The sequence below is a fragment of the Apodemus sylvaticus genome, chromosome 10, assembly GCF_947179515.1.
Source record: "Apodemus sylvaticus chromosome 10, mApoSyl1.1, whole genome shotgun sequence".
NCBI classification, from domain to species: domain Eukaryota; kingdom Metazoa; phylum Chordata; class Mammalia; order Rodentia; family Muridae; genus Apodemus; species Apodemus sylvaticus.
This window is the reverse complement of record NC_067481.1, coordinates 110,118,543-110,130,239: the sequence shown is the minus strand read 5'-3', so window position 1 is coordinate 110,130,239 and position 11,697 is coordinate 110,118,543. Positions and strand designations below refer to the sequence as shown.

Genomic DNA, 11,697 nt, shown 5'->3' with positions numbered 1-11,697 from the left:
GCATTTCCAAGGGTCTTGGAAATGACCTTCTGACTTCTATAGCTGATAGACAAACATGGTGCGCACACACATTCATACAAAACACTTATGCTCAAAGAACAAAAATGTTAAAAAATATTTTTAAAATCCTGACTGCAAAATGTGCTACTGTAATGGTGACACAAAAGATGTGGGAGTAAACAAACCATCTGAGTTCAGGCCATGTCATATAATATGGGATGCTCTGTACATGTTACAACAAGGATAGAAAAGTACTCTGGCAATCAGAAGACAAGGAATACTACAGAGTCAAACAGCCAGAGAAATCTCACACAACAGATTTGTTGGGAGGGGAAAACCCAGAGAGGTATGTGGAGAGAATATCTTCTGTTTGTATAGATCAGACACCTGTCAATTAAATTTTGCTGGCCAATAGTTTAGGCAGACTGTAGGAGGCGGGACATACCAGAAGCAGAAAGTATTTTGGGACAGTGCTGATTGGAAGATTCACCTGAGAATATGTGACAAGACAGGCCCATGGTATCTGAGCAAAGGTAACCAGACACACAGCAGAATATGAATTAGAATAAATGGGTTAATTTTTGTTATGATAAAGTCAGAAATTGGTCTAACTATATGACTAGAGTATTTGTAAATATATGTTGAGTTTGAGTCTTATTCCTGGGAGCATGGGGCTGGGAGGAAGAACCAAACTTAACTTCTACTGGGCTGGCTGCCTCTGCTCAGATGAAAGCCAGCAACAAACTGAGTAGAAGACAGGGATATATCCCTGTTCTTGGGGTTGGGCACAAATCTTTGAAGATAGGAATTGGTGGGATTTCAACATGTGTGCTTGGGCTACTCTGTAAGGATGGAGTGTGGATGGGGAAGTCTGAGGCCTGCCTGGAGGGCAGTTAGAGTGTTCTCTGCATAGAAATTGGCAGTTGGAGGTGCTCAGGAGAGTTTTGCCACTCCTGTGCCTCAACGGATTTACACACATATCTGACACTGCTTGAGTGGCCAAGAACAGAAACTAGATATTCAAAATACTTAAATAATATCAATCCTACAGATCTAAAAATACATGCATATATAAATAAATGTAACAATTTAGTTGGTTCTTGTGATACTCTGATATACTCATAAATCAGTGCCTCATTTAGCCATCAGAGGAGGTTTTTCATGTATCTGATGGGAACAAATACAAACAATCAGACATTATGAGATAGAGAGACAGAGATACATACAGAAAGACCAACAAACAGACAGACACACACAGAGAAAAGAGAGAGAGAGAGAGAGAGAGAGAGAGAGAGAGAGAGAGAGCAGCACACCACTCGATATGAGATACTTCAATTAAATACCTCTCCTCAGAGTTCAGGAAATCCTGAAGTAGTAAAATAAGAATAAATAGTATACTTTCCATAGGATAGACTAGACACAAGGAGAACAAAGCCTTCTAAGTCAACTGATCAAAGCTTATTTGTATACACAGACAGTGAGGCAGCAAACATAGGGTGTACTGGGGTGTGCAAACAAGTCTTCCCCAAACCTGTCTTTCAGTTTAGTATTTTTATAGGACTCCTGAATGTGTAAAAATATGTCTCAGTTTCTTGTGTCTTCTCTTGAGCTCTTTCCTTCTGTCTGTTTGCGAAGTCTTACTTTGTTGAGCTTTTCTGTTTGGTAACCTAAGTTTCATTCTCAAATTAAATATACAGATCTAAAAGAGAACTCCCTTCCTGAAATTATCTGCTGGCCTCCAAACCTTTATCCCTTTAGTGATCCATATCAAACAAACAAGCCAATAAATGCTAAGTATCTTAGATGAGAGTTAGAGAGATGCTTTAGTGATTAAGAGCATGTACTGCTCTTGCAGAAGATCCAACTTTAGTTTCTAGTACCTCATAAGCTGGCTCACAACTATGAAAGTGGAAGGTAACATAAAGCAACATCTGAAATTGTCTTCTGACCTCTACATTTGCATGCTGTTTGCACATATCCACCACTGTTCAGGTGACATTCCTTACAGAGATGAAGGTGCATCTCTGTATTTTCAATTGTTAAATCTGTAGTGACAAAGAGCTAAGTGATGGCAGGAGTTTGATGCTGTCATTTCTGAACCATCACTGTGTTTTAGATTTTAAAATTTGCTGATCTACAGTTGCTCAAAATATGAATGTCATTGCCTGGTGGCAATCCAATAGATATTCTGGCACTGCCTTACTGCTGATTGCTAATTACCAATATCTGACAGCCAATAGAAAGGTCAAAACTACTGGGGTTGACCAGGGCACGAGACAGACAGACGGGACAAAAGCAGATGCAGGAGTATGAAAAGATACTGATGGAAGCAGAAGATAGGGAACAGAGCTGTAAACAGCGAGAACCAAATGGGTAGGTAGATTGTTGTACAACCTGAAGTAAGTTGAAATGAGCTATCCCATCAAAATGCCTACAGCTTTGATCTATCCAGAAATCTATGTTTTATTTATGCTGTAAGCTGCTCTGTGAAAAGCCCTGCTTTCACCTATGCTCACAACAATACACACCTGCAAAACAGTATGTGATGCAGCTTCTTGGGTGTTTGGATGATTAAACTGATAGATAATTTCATGGTTTCCTAAATAGGGGAATCCAGAGAAGCTTCCATCCCTCTTCCAAACTCAATTGACCTTCCTGCCTGACAAGTATAGCCCAGCCTTCCCACATCTTTCTCTTGCTCAAATACCCTTTGAGCCTTGGTAACAGGCTTCAGGGCAGCAATAGAGCCCCTGAGATCAAAGTCTTTGATTTATTCATTGTGCTGTATGCATAAAGGCAGAGAAAGCCCACACAGGACTAAGTACACATGTATGAATGCTCACATCTACAAGCATAATCTCTCACTCATGGAGACCCTCATCTCTGTACATACTCATGTATCACACACAATTGGAGAAACCTCCCGTGACAGAGAGGCACATGTAGACACACATACTGCAAAATGGTTGTTTACAATTGTATAGCTATTTTCTCTACTGTACTCTTGAGAAACCGCCGTGAGTCACCATGAAACCAGACTTGTGTGTTAGTTCATGATAAATAACTGTGGCATCCACTGCTTCCTCCTTTTCCTGGACTTCAAACAAAATGTGTGGGACCCTAAGAGCTGTCCAATCATGTTCTCTCTTTCAGATATCTCTGGATAAAATCTGTAAGGGTCCTGGGATGCCAACTGCAGGACCAGTGTGGTGGCCAGTCTTTCAGCCTGGTACGTCTATCTAGAAAGCCATGTCACAGATGGAGATAGATGCATAGTGCTCTCACAATGCAGAGGGGAGAGGCACTCAACAGTAAGTGACAGGCATGCCACTTCCCTCATTCATCTTAGAATCTCTGTCTCCTCAGGTGGCTCCAGTCAGTCTGTGGAGAACTTCATCCCGCTGCTCCCTCTGAATCTCTCTTGACCATTTAAAGGTAAGTCGCCTAAGAGATCACAGCAACAGAGCTTGTGATCAATGAGTCTTTCTTGTCACCTGTGTCTTTAAACTATTTAGTATCTTTTAGCTTATGGCAGCTATATTGGTGATGTGTGGAGTTTGGTTCTCCAGAACTTGAGCATGCTATATCAGTAACCCTGGCCTAAATAGAACATCAACATCACTGTCACTCAAAGCTCACTGAACCTGAGGCAAGAAAATCATGTGGCCAGCCTGCCTTATATGGATATCCTACCTCAAAAATGCATGATTGTCATTCAGACAGGTCACTGTACCTGATACCTCATAGACTAAAAATGCCTCTTACTATGCTAACAGGAAAATGTCAGCAGCAAGGAGGATAAACTGCTCTTTAAGTGTGTTAATGAAATCACCTGAGAGGTTCTTTGCTTGTGGATGGAGAATCACCAACATATCAGCACAGCCCTTCTCTCCTCTCTAGAATTGGCTTTACTTGCGATCAGGTCTAACTATGTAATCCAAACTGGCTAGATGTCTTCGTGTACTTCTCTCTCTATCCCAAGAAGCAGGACTTGAGATGTAAGGCAGAATAGCATACTTTTTGTCTTCTGGGTGACTTATCTGATTACCTTGAACCTTAGTGAAAAAGAAAGGAAAGATATTAGCAACTTTCTACCTAAACTATCATGAAGTTCAGAACATTTGTTCCTTCTTCATTGCTGAATTTCCGCATCCCATGTTCCTTCAGGCACTGTTTAAATTTGGCATTTAACTCAGCCCAAAACATATATATGTAGTTTATCCCAGTCACACTAAACTCCTAGAGCAACTCCTGAGGGGCCTATGCTCAGGACGCTAAACAATAGGAAAATTGGCAAGATTTTCTATCTTTTATTATCTCCAACAGGTTCTCAACTTGTAGCCATGAGGTCTCCTCAGAAAACACATTCAGAGTCTACAACATAAATACTATTATTCTTTCTCTGATTCAAATCAAGGAGAGCTAATGGCTGAGTAGGAAGTCCATATACACCAGGCTAAAATATTCCATATTCTCCATCTCTTGCTGTCTTGGGATTTTCAGGGACTTTAAGCTTCCCCTAGAACTCCACACTCTCTACTTCCCCATGGGTTCTCTGCCTGATCCCCCACCCCACCTCCCCTTAGGTACATGCATCAAGACTGAGGAGACCCAGGCAGGCTCATGAGCTGGTACACGGTTACAGAGTTCTATGTTCATGGATTTCTATTTTTTTCAGAAGACTTTGTGCATGTGAATTTTTGGTCGATATGTAGGTATATGAATTCATTATTAGAACCAAGGTCACCCAAGGAAATTAGAAATTGAGTAGAGAACTTATGTGCAAACATATAGGTGCTGAGATCAAATAAGTTCCGATTGAATGAGATGTTTTTTTCAGTACTGAGCCATGTCTGGAGCCTCACCCACTGTCCATAAATTAATTTCTACTCTACAGAGCATTGGAGATTAGAATGCTTTGTGTCCTCCTCATGTTTTGATCTAGGAACATTTACAAGTGATGACCTGGCCCCTCAGCCTAGTCCTGTACTAATAGTACCACCTCACTTACAACTCTGCATTGGCCAGCAGCAAGTCGGTCTGGGGATTGGGTTGTGTCTTTGTGTACAGGGCCAGCTGTGATATGAAAAGACCTAATCTGTGTCTTCACTTAGACCAACAAGCAAGGAGAGGTGAGAATAATAGGGAAGGATCTAATAGGAGAAGTGAAGAAAAAGTGTGTGTCTGGGACAGATGTGGAATGGAATGTAAGCATTGCAACAAGGACACTTAGAGATTCACTTTCTGTACTCATTTAGGCACAGACATGTAAAGGGCCAGTGGTAAGAAAACCTTGTGGGGAGGCCCGGGCCCCACCCTGGCCAGAAGGGGCCTGTGCAGCAGTAGCTCCTGCTAGCAGAGCAGATCTGCAGGGAGGGCGAGAGCAGAGCAGGAAGCGGACCTTGTGCTGCCTTCCAAGCTCCTTCTAAGCTCCTTCCAAGCTCCCTTTGTGTTCAGGGACGCGGATAGTGACCACTGGGCCCTCTGACTGGCCCGAACTCGGGGCACGGGGCTTGGGAAGGTGGTGCTGCTTGCCCTGGCGCTCTAAAGCTTTAAGTTCAAGAACCCTGTTGAGATCTCACTGCAGGAGCAGGAGGTGTTGAGCTTGTGCAGTGAGCAGGACTTGGAGGGCTGGCTCGAAGGGATCAGCAGCCATGGCCACCGCGGTCTCTTCCTGACCTCCTCTGTACAGGTGATTTGCACAACCAAGCCTGGCCCACCGGCCCAAGGCAGCCAGGGAGCTCAGCCCGCTCCGCCAATGCGCCGCCCAGCGGCTTTGAGCCTCTGCCCGACGTGCCGCCCGCCACCTTCCAGCTCCTGGCAGCTGGCATCGCCAGCTTCCTTCCAGCAGGGGCGCCCTACAGCCGTCGCCCCAGCAGCTCCTCCAGGGTCACCAGGCCAGCCTAGGCAGTGATGATGACTGGGAGGACGAGTGGGACGACAGCTCCACGGTGGCCGACAAGCCAGGTGCACTGGGCAGCGGCGCATACCCAGACCTTGCAGGCTCGGCAGCGGCGGGCGGCAGCGCGGCCAGCGGGTACCTCTGTCCACACGCTGGGACCTGTCGCTGGGCTCACCTGGCGTCTCGGCACCCCCACCTCAGCAAGTGTCTGGAGCCAAGAGCTCCGCCACAGTGAGCCTCAACCTCAATCACTTCTCCACCTCGGTCAGGTCGGGCCGGGAGGCCTTGGTGCTGAGAGAGGTGTCAGGCTTTGTGAAGGATGGGGACAATCTGTGCATGGTGCTGGGTCCCTACGGCCCGAGTGGCAAGAGAACCCCTACCCTTTCCAGTGCACCATCTACGACCCCACCGAGCAGACCAAGTTCAAGGACTGAAGAGTTGCATCTCTTACAAGCTGGTGCTCATGCATACCCAGGTGCCCGCGCACAGGTGCTATCAGCACTTGGACTGGCTGTGTGCGTGCCTGGCAGAGAAATTTCCCGTCATCTCGGTGCCCCATCTGCCCGAGAAGCAGGCCACCAGGCGCTTAGAGGAGGACTCCATCTCCAAGCGCAGGAAGGGTCTGATCTGCTGGATGAACCACATGGCCAGCCACCCTGTGCTCGCGCAGTGCCATGTCTTCCAGCATTTCTTGAACTGTCCCAGCAGCACTGATGAGAAGACCTGGAAACAGGGTAAGCAGAAGGCTGAGAAGGATGAGATGGTGGCTCCAACTTCTTCCTCACTCTGAGCACACCACCTGCCGCAGCCCTCGACCTGCAGGAGGTGGAGAGCAAGAAAGACTGCTTCAAATCCTTCCCCAAGATGGATGACAGCGCGCTGCAGCTCAACCACACTGCCAACGAGTTCGCGCGCGCAAGCAGGTGACTGGCTTCAAGAAGGAGCATCAGAAGGTGGGCCAGTCCTTCCTGGGCCGCAGCTAAGCCTTTAAGCTGCATCAGCAGGCCTTGTCCGCGGGTCTGAACCAGGCCATTGCTTTCCCTGGAGACGCCTATGATGCCATCAGCCATCTCTTCGCTGAGCAGCCCAGGCAGGCCATGGACCTGGTCATGGACTGTTAGCACTGTATCAGGGGCACCTGGCCAACTTCCCAGACATCATCCATGTTCAGAAAGGAGCTCTTACCAAAGGAAAGGAGAGTCGGCTACACGGGGAAGAAGGGAGGATAGAGGTCCAAAAGCTGATGTCATTCAAGACCGCTGTAACACTATCTCCTTCACCACATTGGCCGAGATTCATCACTTCCATCAAATTAGAGTAAGAGACTTTAAATCACAGATGCAGCATTTTTTACAACAACAAATAATATTTTCTCAAAAAGTGACCAAGAAGTGGGAAATCCATTTTGTGGAGGAATAAATAGATAACAAATCCTGATATGGTTAGTCTGAGATTCAAAGTAGATATAAAAATACCTTTTCTGTGGAGCCTGGAAGTGAGAATCTTTCAATAGAATTTAAATTTTATTTTGCCTTCTTCCTATTAAACATCAAATTGGTGACTAAAGTTGGTAGACAAACTACTGAGGTCTGAGGCTCATTTAGTAGTCAGACTGATGGACAATTGTGATGTCAATTATCTAAGGCTCATGCCATTTGACACACTGAAACATACATTGCCTTTTCTTAGACTTAGTGGCTTCAAAAATATTTTTTGTAATTGAAAAATTGTAAGGAATAACATATTTTCAGAAACAGATAGATAGATAGATTGATAGACAGATAGATAGATAACCACAATAATATATGTGCAACAATATGAGAACTATTTGTCCAAAGTATTAGGATATATATACATCTCCAAAGGTTCTCAGTTTCTAGTTTTTTAAACCTATTCAAAGTGAATGTGAAAAGGACAGCATGTAGATTTCATCAGCACTGTGAACCTTAGAGTCTAATGCATGAAAAAAATCACAGGAATCTTTGAAGCCTATAGAAGAAGACACACACTTATTAGGATTCAATAAAGTTTATGTAGCTAATTTATGTTGAGGTCAAGGAAATAACCAGGTTCTCCTAAAAATTAAATCTAATTAGTTATCAGAAAGTCCATATATTCTAAAATCCCAAGATTTGCCCAACTCAAGATAGATTACATATGGATTCCTGGTGGTTAGAATCAAACAAACAAAAAGATCAAAACCAAAATTAGTATTTAATAAAAATTAATCTTGTTCAGAGATTAGAGTCATTTCCCTTGCCTACAGGAAAAGAAAATGGCACTTCATTGACTAGTGACTCCTATCTGGATTGTTAATAACCACACTAACACTTACTTTTACCTGAACAGGAAGTAAAAGTAATTGTTATTTATTTTCCTTAGATTTCCATTCCTTCCCAAACATCTCCATCAGATTCTGTACTAAGATAACTCCCAAAATGTTATAGAAGCACCCTTTGCTTTATGAAATAAGTGTTTCTCTCACTCCCCCAGGTATGTCCAATATTCTACCTTGATATTGTCTCTTCTCTCTTTTTTCTTTTGTTTTACGATGTATTTTTATTTTATTTGATATATTTTTATTTATATTTCAAATGATTTCCCCTTTTCTGGGCCCCCACTCTCCGAAAGTCACATAAGCTCCCTTCCCTCCCCCTGTTCTCCCACCCACCCCTTCCACTTCCCTGTTCTGGTTTTGCCTTATACTGCTACACCGAGTCTTTCCAGAACCAGGGCCCACTCCTCCAGTCTTCTTGTACCTCATTTGATGTGTGGATTATGTTTTGGGTATTCCAGTTTTCCAGGCTAATATCCACTTATTAGTGAGTGCATACCAATCTTTTGAGACTGGGTTACCTCACTTAGTATGATGTTCTCCAGCTCCATCCATTTGCCTAAGAATTTCATGAATTCATTGTTTCTAATGGCTAAATAGTACTCCATTGTGTATATACCACATTTTTTTTGCATCCATTCTTCTGTTGAGGGATACCTGGGTTCTTTCCAGCTTCTGGCTATTACCAATAGGGCTGCTATGAACATAGTGGAGCATATATCCTTATTACATGCTAGGGAATCCTCTGGATATATGCCCAGGAGTGGTATAGCAGGATCTTCCAGAAGAGGCATGCCCAGTTTTCTGAGGAACCGCCAGACTGATTTCCAGAGTGGTTGTACCAATTTGCAACCCCACCAGCAGTGGAGGAGTGTTCCTCTTCTCCACATCCTCGCCAACAACTGCTGTCTCCTGAGATTTTAATCTTAGCCATTCTGACTGGTGTAAGGTGAAATCTCAGGGTTGTTTTGATTTGCATTTCCCTGATGACTAATGATGTTGAGCACTTCTTAAGGTGCCTCTAGCCCATCCGAAGTTCTTCAGGTGAGAATTATTTGTTTAACTCTGTACCCCATTTTCTAATAGGGTTGTTTGGTTTTCTGGAGTCTAACTTTGTGAGTTCTTTATATATATTGGATATTAGCCCTCTATCTGATGTAGGATTGGTGATCTTTTCCCAATTTGTTGGTTGCCGATTTGTCCTTTTGATGGTGTCCTTTGCTTTACAGAAACTTTGTAATTTTATGAGGTCCCATTTGTCAATTCTTGATCTTAGAGCATAAGCTATTGTTGTTCTGTTCAGGAACTTTCCCCCTGTACCTATGTCATCAAGGGTCTTCCCCAGTTTCTTTTCTATTAGCTTCAGAGTGTCTGGCTTTATGTGGAGTTCCTTGATCCATTTGGAGTTAAGCTTAGTACAAGGAGACAAGGATGGATCAATTCCCATTCTTCTGCATGCTGACCTCCAGTTGAACCAGCACCATTTGTTGAAAAGGCTATCTTTTTTCCATTGGATGTTTTCAGCCCCATTGTCGAGGATCAAGTGGCCATAGGTGTGTGGGTTCATTTCTGGATCTTCAATCCTGTTCCATTGATCCTCCTGCCTGTCACTGTACCAATACCATGCAGTTTTTAACACTATTGCTCCGTAGTATTGCTTGAGGTCAGAGATACTGATTCCCCCAGAATTTCTTTTGTTGTTGAGAATAGTTTTAGCTATCCTGGCTTTTTTGTTATTCCAGATGAATTTGAGAATTGCTCTTTCTAACTCTGTGAAGAATTGAGTTGAGATTTTGATGGGTATTGTGTTGAATTTTTATAGTGCTTTTGGCAAAATGGCCATTTTAACTATATTCATGCTGCCGATCCATGAGCATGGGAGGTTTTTCCATTTTTAATTCTTTAAAGACATAAAAAGGGCAATTCTCGGGGTGTGTTTGTGTGTGTGTGTGTGTGTGTGTGTGTGTGTGTGTGCTTGTTCACATGCCCGTTTCAGCTCTGGAACTCAAGGCCCTCTTGCCTAGATTATAACTAAGGGTAGTCTCTGGAATGCGACCTTTCACCTAGTTTCTAACAAAGAGCAGGGTCTCGAACTTCTGACCTTTCTGGGTCATTGGAGAGTTAGGATGTATTTTTTATCCTTTCAGGATGAATGGGAAGAGGAACTGTAGGAAGGAAGAACAGGAAAGGGATGAAGACTGCCCAGTAAAAGAAGATTAAAGATAATTTTAAAAGAGAGAGATACATTGAATTCACACTCAAAATTTGTTTATCTTTCAATCCTTTTGGAATATATTGGCTTAAGCCTTGGCTTGTAACAACCACACTAATTAGTGACATTGTGTTATATGGTTGTATAGGAGAATAGTTTTCTCAAAACAGCATGGATTTCTTCTCTAAGTCCACATTGTGTAAGCATAAATTAGGCTGTATCCATCATATCTAAAACACAAACATACAGGATGCCTTGGGCAATTTTCATGCCAACATCACAACAACCTTCCTCAAGTTTTTCCTAGTGCTGCCCATTCATCTGCAAGTATCATGATTTTGCTTTTCTTAGTGGATGAATGCTGTTTGATTGTGTAAATGTGACATGTTGTTACTACCTGTTTGTCAGGTGATGCACATCTAGACAGTTTCCATTTTCTAGTTATTATAAATAAAACAGAAATAAACATATATAAGGAAATATCTGTAGTAGCATACAGAGTCAATGGCATATATGCCAAATATTGATATAGCTGGATCTTTTGGAACATTGATTTACTTTCTTCCTTTTGGGAAAACACCACAATGAATTTCACAAGGACTCGTCCAGTGTTCACTCTAACCAACAGCAAAAGTCTTTGGTTTTTCCCATCATCTTTGCTATCATTTGCTGTCTTTTGTTTTACTAATCTTGGAAATTATGACTACTGAAGGATAGAATCTCATAACAATTTTCATTTTCATTTTGCTCAGCCCTGACAGAGATTCCCAGATTAAAGTCCTCTCATCAAGTTTCAGAAATGTATAAGGAAGAGGAAACAAAAATATTTACTCATGCATTCTAATAACAAAAATAAGACACAATCCTTCTTTGTCAATTTTTTCTTATTTCTTTGTCAATTTTATTTCTTATTTCTTTTTTAATATCTTTATTTCTTATGTATCATAAAAGGAGTGGAATTATATGAAATATTATCTGCCTACATTAATATTATCATAAACATTTCTATTATATTATGAAATATAGTGACTCTTGACTAATTGACCTGAGGATGGAGAGTGAGTGGATGCAAGAAACTGAGATTTGTCAAGCTAAAGAACACATGTTATACAACCACACTTTTTTAAACTTCCCATCTCCTAAGCATGATTTCTGTATTCTATACTGTGTTTTGAATATGCTTGAAGAAAGACCAAAGGGAATAAAGGGATGCCCATAGCCCTCTCAGGATCCAGCCAGAATAGGAAT

General features: G+C 42.5%; 1 pseudogene; it reads left to right on the top strand.

Annotated features, from left to right (window-relative positions):
• Window positions 1–516: 516 nt before the first annotated feature.
• LOC127694522 (sorting nexin-18-like) lies at window positions 517–7,321 on the top strand (annotated as a pseudogene).
• Window positions 7,322–11,697: the final 4,376 nt, after the last annotated feature.